The sequence below is a fragment of the Sitodiplosis mosellana genome, unplaced genomic scaffold (assembly GCF_009176505.1).
Source record: "Sitodiplosis mosellana isolate CC-2019 unplaced genomic scaffold, AAFC_SMos_1.0 Smas_scaffold_6197, whole genome shotgun sequence".
NCBI classification, from domain to species: Eukaryota; Metazoa; Arthropoda; class Insecta; order Diptera; family Cecidomyiidae; genus Sitodiplosis; species Sitodiplosis mosellana.
In genome coordinates this window covers 6,411,294-6,426,002 of record NW_022601438.1, presented here as the reverse complement: position 1 = coordinate 6,426,002, position 14,709 = coordinate 6,411,294, and positions in this window count along the sequence as shown.

The following is a 14,709-nucleotide window of genomic DNA, read 5'->3' as shown; positions in this document are numbered from 1 at the left end:
ATTATTCTGGGTGAAAGAGTCGTTACGACGAATGCATCGTTGCTTTCATTTATTTGCTCAACGTTTCTCTCTCTCTCTCTCTCTCTCTCTCTCTCTCTCTCTCTGTATTTTTTCTTCGTTCTTCTCTTCTCTGTGTGTAGTTTTTTTGCTCGTTTATTGGTTCATTTGCCTTAATCAGTGGACCAAAAAGAGCGTTGAACGAAAATGGAGCAAAGTTGTGTGAAATGGCTTGAGCCATGTTCCCAATAACAGTCATCAAAATGGACAAATTGATGGCAAATCGCTGCTATAAACTCATATGACACCCCGAAACTTTCGGCAACAAATCGAATTTTAACACTGAGCTCGTCGTTTGCGTCCCGCATTTTTCTCTCTCTCTCTCTCTCCCTCTCTATCACTTCATATCCTTTCTCTCCCTCATTCGTTCGTATTGTTGTTGTTTATTTTTTGCTCTCGATCCCCGATTTTCTGTAAAGCAAAAATGGCTTTCACAATTTTTCGATGGTATTGTTGATTTTGTAGATAATTCTCTGCATGAGTAGCTGCCGCTTCTGTCTTTAATATTGCGCATTACCATTCTGCATCTCGTTTGCTGCACGCACACACACACACACACATTCAGTTGCATGATGCTGAGTGGGAAAATAAGAACCCAGAACGGTACAAAAATAGTCCAATTCGACACCGACGCGCCACGTTTACACAAAACGTGTTTTGTTTGTATTTCAACAAAGCGAGAGACAGAGATTTTCTATCTATCGATGCTGAATCGCCGGTTTTTTTCTCTTCTACTTCTTCGACATTTTCTTCTGCCCCATGAATGTATATCTGTTCAAAATGTATTCATTGTTCGTTCATTCGATTTATTATTTCTTTTAATTTTGATCCATTGTTTTAACACAAAGTATATGTTCTATTGAAGCATCCGTTTCTCGGTAACTCAATCCGAAAATGGATCTGGTTGGTTTTTTTGGGGCGGTTTTTATTGCCTTTTTCTGTTTGTATAGTGAGAAAATGCGAAAGAGGGAAAAAGGAACACGAACGCAGAGAACAAGAGCGAACGAGAGTGATGTGTGTGTGTGTGTGTGTGTATATATATCAACAACATATTATTCCAGATGAAGATGGTCATTCACATTTTGAGACACGTGTAACAATGTACGGCATGCATTTGCCATGTCTGCGCGCATACTTCATGGAAAATATATTACAAAATCCGCATCATTCGCACAAAGTCATTTTGGTATTGTGTATGCTCCTTCAGCAACAGCGGCAGCAGCATATCATCCCCGCAAACGAGAACACACAACATTTTCGTCAGTGGCGTTCATTGCATTGAGGATTTAATATTTGTTTTGGATGGAGAGTGTGTGTGTGTGTGTGTGTGTGTGTGAGTGTGTATGTATGCTGTGCTATGCTAGCTAACGCGTACCGTTGCTGCCACTTGTGTGTCATATTCGGAAAGCGGCTTTTTGGCTTTGCTGTTCGACTGCTACTGCTGCTGCTGTTGTGTGTATATTCATATTGCAACGCACACTCAACTACAATGCAAAGTCACACACAATGAAAATTGCTATTGACAATAGAAAACTGAACTGGCTGAACTTTGTGAAAGGCATGAGGCGAACATGTTGGATAAATTGCTGCCGAAACAAAAATGCCATCATCCAAAATGGATTTTGTATAGACAATGAACGCATATACACATTTTCCGAGTGGCCGGGTGGTGGAGAGAGCGAGAGAGAGAGAACGGGTGAGAACGCTGGGCCTAGGCTCTTTGAACTGCTCTTGTCAGAATGCATACACGCGTTGTTTTCTCATGGGCTCTGTCTTTTGCCTTGCCTGCCATTTGGTACACAATGCGCATTTTGTCTTCACTACAATGATTATTATTTCTTGCTTTTAATAGGACATAAATAAGTAAAAGCATTGATAATTGATTTTCGATTAAAAGCACGAATGTCTCTCTTTCACTCTTTCCTTCGTCGGTGGACGTCCAGCAACGAGTGGAGAAGAGGAAAATGCATGATAGAGAACACAGCGAATGAAAAAAGGAAAGAGAAAGAGAGGAAAAAAATTCATTTCAGTTCGAAGACACTGGTTAGAAAGTTCAAAACCACAGGGCGTGCTTTTGAAATTGATTGGCGGTCATATTTCTTTGTTTTCATTTACGATGAAGCACTTAAAATAATTTGGTGCAACTTTTCTAAGACGATTATAGCAATGTGGGGCCAAGGCGTTCGATTCCCATAAACGTAACACTCACTTGCATGCACAGTGGATGTTTTCCTTTGAACTCCAGCATTTTTATTTGTGTGCAAGTAGAGTTTGTGGCTATAAACGAGGCGAAAGAAATTTGAGTGCCATCGACACTTTTAATTGAAGTCAAACGACCGATCGACGGTCGACAGATGAAAACCAATTTTATCCGAAAACATTAATATTATAAACGCCCGAATCAATGCAGACAACACACCATCATCTGCGTCTTCTGCATCCAGGTAAATATTTACTCAGACGCATTCATTTTCAGTGGAGGAGGATGCAAAGCAAACGTCAATTATTTTCCCCAGCTTTTCACTCGCTCTTGCACAGCAACTCTCTCCTTCTCTTTCTTTGCGGGACTTTTTTTGTTTTTCTTATTTGGATCACTTGTCGATACCGTTTATTGCCTTTTTTCATGTGATATATTTTAGGTGTTCTTTTTTCATGTTTTTTGCAGTCGTCATCATCGTCATCGTTATTATCATTTTGATTTACGTTTTCGCATTTCTAACGAAAACAGAATTTACAATTTCACAACAACGATTTCATTATATATCTATATATTGTATACAAATCGAATGAAAAAGAACGAAGAAAATAAAACTGTTTACGACGATTGCATTTGCAAATACGCAAATGCTAATTTCTGGAAGAATAATGCCGAATATTGTATAGAATATTCAGTCGTCCATTTCATTCAATTTCTCTCTCTCTCCCTCGACGTGCTATAGTAGTCGGCATTCATTGGCATTGAACTTTCTCGTCTCATAGATCGTTTTATTTTCAGCACAGCTCGTTGAGTCCAAGCGTGTAATTTGGCGAACGGCGGCAGAAGCAGCAGCAGCAGCAGCAGTCATGCAAAAATAAAATAGACTTGACTTGACTTTATTCTTCTTTCACATTCGATTCGTTGAGTGGCGCGCGCGTAAATACACACAACAAACATTTTCCAAATGGAAAATGCAAAGTGCCATCAGCATTGCATAGTCCAAAATAGATTACACAGATGCATTCACACATTCGCATCGCACTGCCAAAGAAACACACCGAGAGCACATATCGATCGTGAGAAAGAGAGAGCGTAAAAGAAAAAGGAACAAACCGATACATAAAAAAAGCCGATGAGAAAAGGAAAATCTAAAGGGAAAACAAATACCGTTATGTGTTTTCTTTCATTATTTCCATTTTCTTCAATGTTTATGTCAATCTTTTTGTTCGTTACATCGGTTGTTGTTTCGATTGGACGGTCGGTTGGTCGTTTAGTTTAGATATTTGCTTGTTTCCAATTTTTCGTTTTCTCTTCGCTTCTTCATTGAGCTAGTTGTTGGTTTTTCGTCTTATATGTATATGAAGTACATACGTATAACATTATTATTGTTTTTTTATGCACCCGCCGATGATACAAAATCGTATCGTTCAAGTGCGTCGAACGTCTGGAGTTCGAACACACAAAATGGAATAAATTTTTGAGCACACAACATTTTTAGAATATCGAAGCGTTACTTATTGATGCACACGTTTTTATAGTTTTTTTTTCTCTTTCTTTCATTCGAATCGAATCGGGTGCGTTAAAGATTTTGCAGCATTTTACTCTAGTTAGTTACAAAAATAGAATGGAATCAGTGTAAAAGGGGACGCATCGGCAGGAACATTCAGCCACAAAGTAATAATAATCGTGTAAAGGAGAGGAAGCGAGAGAGAGAGAGAGAGAGAGAGAGAGAGAAAGAGAGAGAGAGAGAGAGAGAGAGAGAGAGAGAGAGAGAGAGAGAGAGAAAGAGAATACAAAGAACGAAAAAGAGAGGCAAAGAGACAGAAAATTCCTACGCAAAAATACATATGGCTTTAAGCAGCATTTGAAAAACAGTGGAATAATGCACATCGGTTGTGCTGCGGCATTGACAAACAACAGTAATATTGAACAGCATTAGCATGCAGATACTGGCAATAATGAAGCAAGGATTGCATGGCACACACATGAACCGAGAGAGAGAGAGAAACAAAGATCAGAAGAGTAAGTGAGTGTGTGTGAGAAAGAGAGAGAAAAGCAGAAGACCGACAATGTATCGCATGAAGGCATCGACGAAATTTAAATAGCACCAAAGGCGAATAGTAATAACATCATCTGCTCTCTGTCGGTCATCCACCCGCTAGCAAAAGCTAAATCAAACGAATGCGCCGAGAGTAACAGAATAGAGGCAAGAGCTTTACTATGCATCCGCACGTATTCGCTGTATATCGTGCTGAGTGTATAAAAACACCGAGTTGGAATGGCTTTGGCAAGCCAAAGGCCCAAAATGCCATAATCATGGCATGAGATTATTCAACTTGTATCCTTGTTGAGGCTCCCTTCACTCGCAAAACTATATAGGAGTAGCAGCAGCAGCAGACAATGCATTGTATGCTACTGAGAGAATGAGAAACCCTTAGTAGTTGGTTTAATGTCGCCAAGTCAGCTCTCACTTCTACTCTATCTTCTCTCCTTCTCAACACACACAGATACAGGCAGACACATTGGCATTTATATATTCGCCACATTTTCACCGTTAGCAGTTGTGCCAGTAGTTGTGCAGTGAGTGCCGGCGTGCCATGCCACATACACCGCCGCCGCTCTATTCACATCCCCGTGACATGCACACACAATTGCATGAGATTTCTTTTTTCGGTTCTCGCCGACAGCCGACGCAGTTGCATTTACTTGTGTATTTATGCTAGAATCGTAAAATGAAACACGGACCAATCGCGGCACAGATATAGCTTGCTGGTGGTGCGTAATGCATAAACGTATTAAAATTTCATAGCCACGAATGGCTTGGAAAAGTTTGCTCAGGAAAAACCACATAACAACACTTATAGATATAGTATAGTATGCAGGCAATTGTATGCGGTATTTGAACCATGGATTATATTTTTAAACGTAGAGAATCTGAGAAAGGGAAAAGAAAAGGAATAAACACACGCTTATAATCTCATAGAAAATTTGTGTCAAGACATTCTGCAGCGCCGTCGATTTATGATGACAAAATTCAGTACTAATCGGTGTTATTATGCAGTATTTCGCAATTTGTCGAAATCACTTCCAGCTATTCACGGGCGATTTCGCCGTCACTAATCGACGGCGCTGCAGAGAGTCTACTTTCTTGATTATAATCGTGTGGGAATAAAGGAACGAAGGAACGTACAAACGGAACAGTGTATAGAATATCAACATTCGAAAATTATATGTGGCTTATACCCACGCACCGACTGCTACTTACTTTCGCGACATTTTTTTTCTGGCTCTCTCTCTCTCTCTATCTTCCCTTCTCTCTTACTCTTGGATTTTTCATCACACATTTGAAAATGATATGCATAATTCATGCAAAGAACACGCACAACAACCATCAACTACCCTTCACACAGTTCACATTCTCTCTTCCTCTCTCTCTCTCTCTTTCGATGTGGTTTTTTTTTTCATTTATCCACCTTTAGCTCATTGCCATTGCCATTGCCATCGAACTCATTTCAATCTCATGGCGCGTATGTCACATTTCGAATATGCAATTACCGATATCTACTTTGTGCAGCTCGACTCAAAATTACGAGACCTCATTCGTAACGCAAAGCATGTTGATGTACTAGAGCTAAACGTTCAATGGCTCCCCCAGAAAGGAAAAAAAGAGAACAATAATGCATTATATTTATGGCTAAGCTGAAAATGCTACATTATATCAGATATTTCACTTAGAGCACGAGCCGAATGGTCGATGCTTGCGCTCGCGCGTCTCTGTGTAAGTATATGCACACGCACAGTGCCCTGAGACTTACGACTTGCCTAAGCTTCATCCTATATCTGTATATCTCTGCTCTCTAGGCTATAAGCTTCTCGCACATCCAATCGGCTGCTGCGTCGTTTTCTGCAATAAGTGTGTCTCGATGCCTTGAATTGTGCGTGTCAATGGCTTTGTCATGCTTATCTTTACGAGCGAGTCTTCATGTGAATGACTATGTTATGATGATGATGCAGTCGATTGTGATTGTCAATTGCCACTCTCTTGTGCACACCATAAAGAGAGAGAGAGAGAGAGAGAGAGAGAGAGAGAAAAGACTGCGTTTAAGAGAGCGAATTGAATCGACTGCGTCTTTGTTAAGCAAATTATTTTCACTGTGAACAAGCACTCAGCAAATTCAGTATCATAAAATTTTATTCACATGCGTATCGCATGTATGCATGTGATGGTGTTGCTGTTGCGGTGGTGCTCTGATGAGCGAGGAGTTACTTAGCCCACTGACAGGCTAGAAATTATGAGCGAGCAGAATGCGAAAGAACGAGATCGGTGAACGCACACATCGCATACCGATATAGACGAATGGTATACTCTCTACCATGCCACAATGCAGTCAAACTAACGAAATGAGATTTCTTTAACGGCATTAAGCTTCTTTTTTTTATTTCTCGGAATTCATTTTGGATGCTATTAATTATGTGCTAACGATTGAGTTGAAATGGCGCGACGAACAGTGAGCTTAGTGAACCTGGTTTATATTCATCAACTTTGAGACCGTTTTGTTCAAGGGGATTTTCACTATTGCACAAATGCAATGGGCCATGCATCATCATTCTCACCACGCGTACCACTCTATCTCCACTCTTACTCACTGTCAATTGCCACCGTTCATTTGTCATGCTGGATTTTTTGTGTGTATATGTGTGTACTCCGTTTGAAATATCAGTTCATCGACATGCCAGACAGCTCCTGTGAATCGATGTGAATTTTTATTGTTGCGTTTAGTTGTGCTTACCACAAAACCCCCTGGCTTTTTCTATTTATAGATTTCTACCTCGTGAAAATCGGATTTTCGACGTGCACGCGGCATTCTCTAATCCTATTTCAACGGCTCACTTTTCTCTCTCTCTCTCTCTCCCTCTTCACCATTTACAAACTCCAACCTCCCGCTTGGTCTTTTTGGTTATTGTGAGCGTGTGTAAAAACCTTGAGGAGTCAAAAACTTTGGCGAATATGAGAGAGAGAGAGAAAGAGAGAGAAAGTGCGCGCGATCCTTTTGAAATAAATCAACGAAAATTAAATAAATAATTCATCAAAATGCCTTGGCAAAAGAACACTTCAAGAAGAAATGCTCTCTTTTGTCTTATGGTTTTTGTTTCTATTTGCTGGTGCTGTTGTTGAGTTTATTAACCCTTGGAAATATGAAGCTTTTGTCCATTTATAGAGCCGACATTTCACTTGTGTTTATTGCCATTGTGTGTCGATTTTTCTAAACGTAGCCAAATCAAAATTGAAGTTGTACGCCCCAAGTGCAAGAAATCAAACGCATTTGAGTTTATTGAATAAAATTCGTATGAAATTTTCTGCGTGTCTACCGATTGTGCGTATATATGTCGGTGTGCAATAGCATACATCAAATATGTGTATAAATATTAAATGAACGAATGTCGATTTGACGGGTTAAATCGTTCAGCAGCAGCCACCACCACCGGAGTGAATGGAGAATAGTCAACGTTGAATTTGAGCACATACAACATAAAAATTACGTCTTTTTGTGACACTTAAATCGAGCCACTGACTTCGAATACATTCGTAAATTGTCTGTGCTCTTTTTGTTCAGTGAATTTTGTTTTTTCTGGCGAAATATTCACGTTTCGGCTGCGACATTGATGGCAACGTCTAAATATTGAATGCATTCAATTAAATATTCGTGCCCTATTCACTTCATGTCATACAGCCAAGTCCTATCGAATAGTAAGTCAAAAGGCACACACACACATACACACGAAAATCCTTAATAAATTGGCTTCGTTTTCGTAATTTAGGCTCAACGACAATTTCATTCGATTATTCGTGTTCGTCGTCGACGCCGTCGTTTTATTATCATTTAGCTCGTGTTTGTTGATTCATAAATGTAATTTCATCTCATTTACGACGTTACGCTCATTCTATTCCCCATGTAATAATGGACGTACGAAACGGATTAACCTTCATGCATTGCCACGAAGACGATGTGAAAAACGACAACGACAATGACAACGACGATTTGTTGAAGACACTTAATTTGTGACTCATAACATTCCAAATAATTGGTCAATGGTCATTTGTTTCGATTGTATTTGGGTGCCTTTAAAATCAGAACGTGGCCGCATTAATGCATTCAAAGGACACACATAACACGCAAAAAAAATGGATCTATGATTCAACAGAAAAAAGCTGTGCAACTACAAAAAGAAGGGTAACTCATTCAAATTGAGCCGTTTTTTCCACTTTTGTGTGCCATTCAAATTGGTAACTTCTTTTGAAATCCTTGCCCATCTACACAATTACGCTTAATCAAAAGAACTCTCGCGCCCGCGTTTCAAGCAAACGCTTTTGGGTTGCATTCAATATTTTTCCTCTCTTCCTCTCTCTCTCTCTCTCTCTCTCTCTCTCTCTCTCTCTCTCTTTCTTTCTTTCTGTGTTTAAATTCTTTCTTCTTTTTAATTTAGTCGTTTCTTAAATAAATTATGCGATAGTATAGTATGTGTGTCTGTGGCTGGTTCGTAGCTCGGAAGAGTGTGTAATTTGTTCCGTTCAATATCACATCGTTGCATGCAGTGATCGATTACCATTGACGCAAAAAGTTGACCTCGATATATATTTTTTGTAACAATAGCTGCTAGAAATGACAAAAATAGCGATTTGGAGTAAGAGTGCGAGCGCGAGAGCAAGCAGTAGCACCAAGATAGAGAAGGGGAGAGAGAGAGATAGTGTGTGTGTGTGTGTGTGTGTGTGTGTGTGAAAAGGAGAAGTCACAGACACTATATAGTGAGAATCGCATACAGCACGCGTATCAAATGGCGTGAGCTCACACATATTCACTCTCTCTCTTTCTCTTTCTTCTTCTCTCGCTCTGTTTTACACTTTAGCTCGTGCTGGAAATTATACTCAATGTGGGAACATAAAGAAATTCAATGTCAAACATGATATCAGTTCAGTGACTAGAAATAAAATAAACAGAATGAACAAATAAGGACGGCACATTGGCACAAAGAATAAAGTAATAAAAAACATTCATTCACTCGCTCATACTCTTGCTCGCTCTATCTCCTTCTCATTATCCCTCTTTGTGTGTGTTTATGAAGTGGAGTGTGGTTTTTCTTTCGATCATTCTCACTTGCACTAAACCACCCATCCAGCCGAACAAACGCCCGAGACATGGATTGATGTTTAGTGAACGAGCTTCAATCGACTCTATCAGTCGCAACACACTACTCAAGCTACCGAAAGTAAAATTTTCTTGATAAAATTCACTTATCTACTTTTGCAAGTTCAAGCTGGTGGTTGCAGTTGCCGTCCATTGATGGTCACACAAACACACATTTGACTGCAATTTTCTGTGCGTTATCTCTTGGGCTACATGTTCCTTGGGCTTTTATTCTTCACATTTTTTTTTCTTTCTTTCTTTTTCTAATTCCATTAGCCAAGCAAAAATCGCTGAAGGTCAATTGTTGGCAATTTCCAATCAGCCTCGAATGAATGCGTAATAACGATGTGGAAAGGCATCGACACAAACGATGTTTCATTTGGGGCCACATCGTTTCACATTTGGCCAATGCCTCTGTTTCACGCCAAAATACCCAGGTGAATTGAGCGATGGTGTTGGTGTAAGTCTATCAATATGACTGAAAATCTCTCAACCATCAATAAATGCACTACTCTTTCTGTCTCATACGAGAATCTTGACTACCAAAAACATATGATCAACGATATGATTGGCATTATCAACTTCGTCTCATTAATTGATCAACTCGTTTTAATTGGCAATTGATTCGATTAAATCGTATCGAAGTTTGTGTGATTTCTTTCTCGCTCTCTCTCTCTCTCTCTCTCTCTCTCTCTCTCTCTCTCTCTCTCTCTATCTCTTTTTTTTGTCGATTCGTTCTTGCGAGTAAAAGTTTTGATGTATGGGGAAAATCGACCGCAAATGATACGCAATTCCAGTTTCAATACCATCAGTCACATCAATGCATCGACTTTCTCGTTCTCAGTAGTCGTGCGGGCGATGCGATGTTTTATGTGGTTTTTCTTTTTGTACATAAGCAGGAAATTATTTTATCCTTCACCGAGTACAAGGTTTATCCACCGGCGATGCACGTGTTGTTGTTGTTGCTGTTTAGCGCTACTGAAATGCAATTAAATACGTCGTATACGTACGGAGTGGAGAGAATGAGTGAGACAGTGGAGTGTAGTAAGTACATGCCGAGATTGGCTTTGAATCCATGTGTCTGTGTGTATGTGTGTGCGTGCCCCCGTCTAACGACGAAAACTATCCAATTCAATGTTATAGCCTTGCAGTTGCTCTTGAATTTTTAGTACCGCACGTAAAACGATGGTTATTTCGTTGTACATGCACCACATCTCTTGTGAAAGCTTGGAGCGAGAATCGAGTGCGCGCGATGTGTGTGTATGTGTTTGTGCTGTGCTGTGCTAAATGGACGGGCTAAAAATGTTTATCGTATTTTCATGTACAAACAACACACAAAAACAGCCCCCAAGTTATATTTTGCGTTCGCGCGATTCCAGCGCACAAAGCCAAAAGGAAAATCTACACCATTAAAATGGGTTTTGTTTTACGAGCCAATTCAATGGCAAGAAACCCCTTCTAATTCTCTTAGCGCTTCAATTTAAAAAAAATGCAGACGATAATTTTTTTTTGTTCCTTTTCTCTGTCTTTATTCGCAGCTTTCTTCTTCTTCTTTGCACACCAGTTATCCAGACATCGGATTTCGGTTTCAACTGTGTGTATGCGATTTTTTCCCCTTTCCTTTTTAGCTTTGGCGTACTATTCCAGAAGCATACATTGCAAATGGAAAATAGAATACACAACGATGTACAGGCCTGGTATCGCGACATCATATCGAAAATGAAATGATTGAATTTGTTATGGCATTTACTATATATAGATTGAATTGCATTTTGCGAATCAAATATAATTCGTAATGAAATTTTGTATGTTCCCACGAGCAGCCAAGGTGTGAAATCGGCACAAAATTTATAATGCTTGATTGAACTTTCAACCCTGCCAGATGAGTCTTTTTATGACTTGTACCTCGACTGTACACGAGGTTTATTTGCCCTTTTTATTCAACAGACGCATTTTCAATGAATGAAGCCCACTCTCGATTTTTTTTTATGAACGAACGATGTCTAGAAAATTTTTCAACTGTTTTCTTCTGTTTTTTTTTCTCTATCTCTCTCTCTCTCTCTCTCTCTCTCTCTCTCTCTCTCTCTCTCTCTCTCTTCACAATGATGTAGTTTATTCTTTCGATTTTTCCCTCTTGTTGAGCGCCGCTTAATATCAAGTGCGTCGATTGAATACAATACTCAATGCTTTGGCACACATATATGTTTACGTCCATCATCATCATCATCATCAGCAGCAGCAGCAGTAGCAGAAGCATCGAAACGCATGCAACGCATTTATTCAATGTAAATGCGAAATCTGAACTTATATTCGAATGGGCAAGGATGCATTTCCCAAGGGCAAGGACATCCGCAACTGCGCAATATGATTAGCACAGAGCAGAGAAAAAACACACACACAGTTTGAATTGTAACTCATTAAATATGAATATTAAACAATCGAATGTAAATTCTGAAAAACGAAAGAGAAGAAAAAAAAATCGCTCTCTCAATGTGGTTGTCGACAAGGATTTGTATTTTTTTTCCTTTTGTTTTTTTTCTCGCTCTCTGTTTTCCTTTTTGTACTGTAAACATACTTTTTACGCATTTTCACAACAACACCCTCGAAAACGCAAATAATTGATTCGAAACGCATTCAACAGAATGTGAGCATTTTGTTTATTTATTTTTGTTTCATGATTGTGTATGTATAAATTCAGTGCATACACATACACGCACATTTATATGAAGAGTTTTCGAACGAAATGAAAAAAAAATGCATTGCCACGGACTGAATTGAATCGGCACCAATTTTGTCGTGCCCGTATGTACACCATGAATGTGACGCGTGTGTGTGTGTCGAGCATTTAGGGTTACACACGTGAAGCAAACGGGTGAAGTGCATGGAATGAAAATTGAACGGAAAAAAAGCCATACGAGTTGCCTTGAAATCGCTATTTGAATCCAAACTCCTGTCTATCTCAGTACTTAGACGGAGGCGGCGGCGCGTTTTTACGTCGGTCTGGTGTTGTGTCCAAAATCAAAGGAAACAATACAGCGACAAATACAAAGGGAGAGAGAGAGAGAGAGAGAGACAAAGGATAGGGGTTGAAATGACATTTCGTTAATTTAAATAAATGCGAATGAATTTTTTTTCTTCTTTTTCCAGTTGCTGTTGCTTCAATTTCATTTTTTTCTTCATTCGAAACGGTAATCTTTTGTGTGTTTGTGCAAAATTCTTGTTTGGCCTCCTGCATTCGAATGCACTTGAGAGCCCTGTGATATTGGTAATGGCATAACATATGGTAGACACAGGAGTCTTTGTGCATGCAATTTTATCAACATTGAACTGAATTTTATTGTGTTGCGGGCTGTCGTTTGCCATTCTATTTTCTTACCATCCACAAATTCATCCATTCAATTATGAACCATGGCGCGCATTTCGACCATTCTTTTATTCTATCCATGTATATCAACATTTAAATGAAGAAAAAAAAATACAACGAAAACGATGACAAATCAGTTGCCATGCAATTTGTGCGATACGTTTGATGTCATCGTGAACTCTCTATTTTAAGAAAGAAAAAGAAAAACCAAATCCATTTCATTTATTTTTAATGAGTTAGACTCATAAAAAGGTACAGATAATTAAAGCTGAAGTCACATTCAAAGCGACTCCGTGTCGTTTCCATTGCTCTTATCCAAATTGTGTGTCGTGAACTGAATTCGTAACTCTCGGTTGAAACATATATTAGATTCTTTGGCACATGGCTTTTGTGCAAATTCGTTTGGAAACCTTAATAAATCGGTTATTTAATTTCATTTAAAACCACACGCGTTTGGTCGAGTGTACACAATGAATGCAAACGGAAAACTCGCCGACTAATTACGTGACTGAGGTTTCACCCACGGGAAAGAAGGTAAAAAAATCGCTTAACATGAACAAGGAGAATGAGAACAGGATCAGCAGGAATAGAAGAAAAACACGCACATACGTAATTTTCGACCATAATCCATTCCATGCAATCGAACCACGGTACACATACACACGACTGACAAGTTGCAATCCGAATGCATGAAATTAAATTATGTAAAACATGACTTTTTCATACGCGCCTTCGTCGAAGTCCTTCAAGTGGTTTTTGATGTGTGCCAGCCAGCCAGCCAGCCAAGCATATAGTAAAGGTGAGGTGAATATTTTCATTTTGGAGAAAATTGATATTAGAAACAAATTACCGTTAGTACTTTAAAGGATTTACCAAGTCATTGAGTGGGAAATCAACTGAGCACTAGGCGTCTTTACATTGCATTCTCCGCCAAATGGAAAAGGCTTTCGTTTTTTTTGCGTTTGAAATTGACACCGTTCGCGATCATAGCATACACCGACCAGTGTCAGTCAAATAAATAGCATGAATACTTTGGCATACGATCCATATCATCATAGCCAAATATACCATTGAACGTGCAATATTCGCGTAGTGAAAGAGAGAGCTGTGGGCTAACGCGCTTGCTGCGTACGTAGAATGCATCAGTGAGTAGTATGCCATCGGATCTGGTTGTTTAGACAACGCACGATTATAGAAGACTTATTTTTTTCAACGCCGTCACTGGGTTCCCTATTCGATTTCATGTTCGACTTTCATTTCCAGCTACTGAATACTGCTGCTGCTGCTGCTGCTGCTGATGCTCTTTTGCTATGCAATAGTGTCTATGGTGGAATATATACAGCGAATCCATATATACATCAATCTACCGTCTATGCTATATTATGTACGGGAGTGAGCCAGTGAGTGAGTGAGCAAGCGTATGTGTTTGTGTTGCGAACGTATTAGCCCGTGGGTTGCGCTTGCTTTTACACTGGTCGTTGTGCGCTTGAACTTGCTTGCACACACATACACAAACATACCCCGCAACACGATAACAATGCAGTGACGCGACAATATGCAATAATACGACAACCATTTAACAACATGGATATGCATGTACGTACACAATACATTCGATGGAATTGAACTTGAACGCGTAATGAAGGAACAAGAATAAAATTGGTAAATAGAGTGGAGAAACAGTGAACAGCAACAGCAGGAACCGTAGTATAGACGAGAAAGAGTGCGTTCGTTCGCGGACTGGCTAGAAATATTCGGTGTTATCGAAATGGCAAAACACGTTAAATATGAAATAATGCGCCCGGGGAAGCAAGCAGAGAATAGTGTCTGTGGGTTTGTGTGTGCAACGCACACATACTAACAAAATGCAGACAGAAGTAGTTTCACTTATATAAAATTCATATTGC